Below are 1,343 nucleotides of genomic sequence, written 5' to 3' on the forward strand. Positions count from 1 at the left end.
CCTATCACCCTCACCTTTTATCAACCCCATCCAGACAGGTTGGAAACAGTTCAGTGGAGATTCTACCTTTCCCTGTATCCTGTGGAGCTAGGTTCCCTATTGAAAGCTTGTAAGCCAGTCACCTCTTGCCTTTGTACACCTCCCCACCCCCCACCCCATTTTGGGTAGCCAATGTCTAAGTTCCCCATCCTGTCGACCCTGTGTACCAAGGGGGTGGGAATGATCCTCACTGTAAAGGTTTGTCCGCTCCTTTGTCATACTGTATCCATAAACATAGGTCAAGTTCATCTACTTGTAGTGGGTTATTCATTTCTTTCTTCCCCCTCTCCCCCCCTTTTTCTTCCTCTAGTCATGTTCTGATCATCCAGCCATTGATGCCAGGTCAAATGGGTACGATCTGCAAGTGTGGGTGTTCTTGTGCATCTCCCCTCACTTCATATCAGCTGGATGCTTCACACGCTGTTCTAGTCCTCTGGGGCCATGTCCCTGCCCCTGGGCCCAGGAGTCCACAGGTCTCATTAGTCCAGGTTAAGAGGAGTCTATTGAATGTGGTCGGACTTAGTTCACAACTTCATTGCTGTTTTTCCCCCAACTTCCCCATATCAGTGACCAACATGGTCAGTAGCAGGACCACATATGCCTGTTAGTATATTCCATTTGAGTTTCAGTCTTGGATTGAGGGGACCTGACCACTTGCCTTGATGGGCTCCAGGGGAACAACTTGCTTTTCTTGTAGTCGTCAGTTGGACTGCTGTTATTTTATTGGTTTTTCTTGCTGGGTTTTCCTTCAAGAAGCATCTTCTGTTCTAATGTATATCCCCACCAGCACCCAGAGTGTCCTGTGCCTATTCCCTCCCTTGTACTCCATCTTCACCTCCCTCTCCTCATCCCACCCCATCAACCCCAGTAACTAACACCAACAACAACAACAAAAATAATTTTTTTTCCCCATTTAGTGTGCTTTTTCTTAGTCTTTCACAATAATGGTCCTATGCCATAGTTCTCCTTTTGTGCCTGACTGATTTCACTCAGCATAATGGCCTCAAGGTTCATCCATGTTGTGAAGTGCCTTGCTGCTTCCTTGTTATTCTTCAGGGTAGCATAATATTCCATTGTGTGTATGTACCAAAATTTGTTTATTTATTCTTCCTTTGATGGGCACAGTTCTACTCTGACACACAACCGGGGGCACCATGAGTGGGATCTATTTATGAAAATTCATCCACTGAGAACCCGTTGGAGCTCAGTTCTACTCTGACACACACAGGGCACCATGAGTGGAATCTACTTATGAAAAACCATCCACTGAGAACCCTGTGGGCACAGTTCTACTCTGACACACA

General features: G+C 46.3%; 1 protein-coding gene across 1 annotated transcript in view; it reads right to left on the reverse strand.

Moving 5' to 3' along the window:
- Positions 1–1,343, reverse strand: part of STARD13 (StAR-related lipid transfer (START) domain containing 13) — a 175,183-nt gene that overhangs the window by 11,470 nt on the left and 162,370 nt on the right. The window lies entirely within an intron of this gene.

This window comes from Chrysochloris asiatica, unplaced genomic scaffold (assembly GCF_000296735.1).
Source record: "Chrysochloris asiatica unplaced genomic scaffold, ChrAsi1.0 scaffold00272, whole genome shotgun sequence".
Classification (NCBI taxonomy): domain Eukaryota; kingdom Metazoa; phylum Chordata; class Mammalia; order Afrosoricida; family Chrysochloridae; genus Chrysochloris; species Chrysochloris asiatica.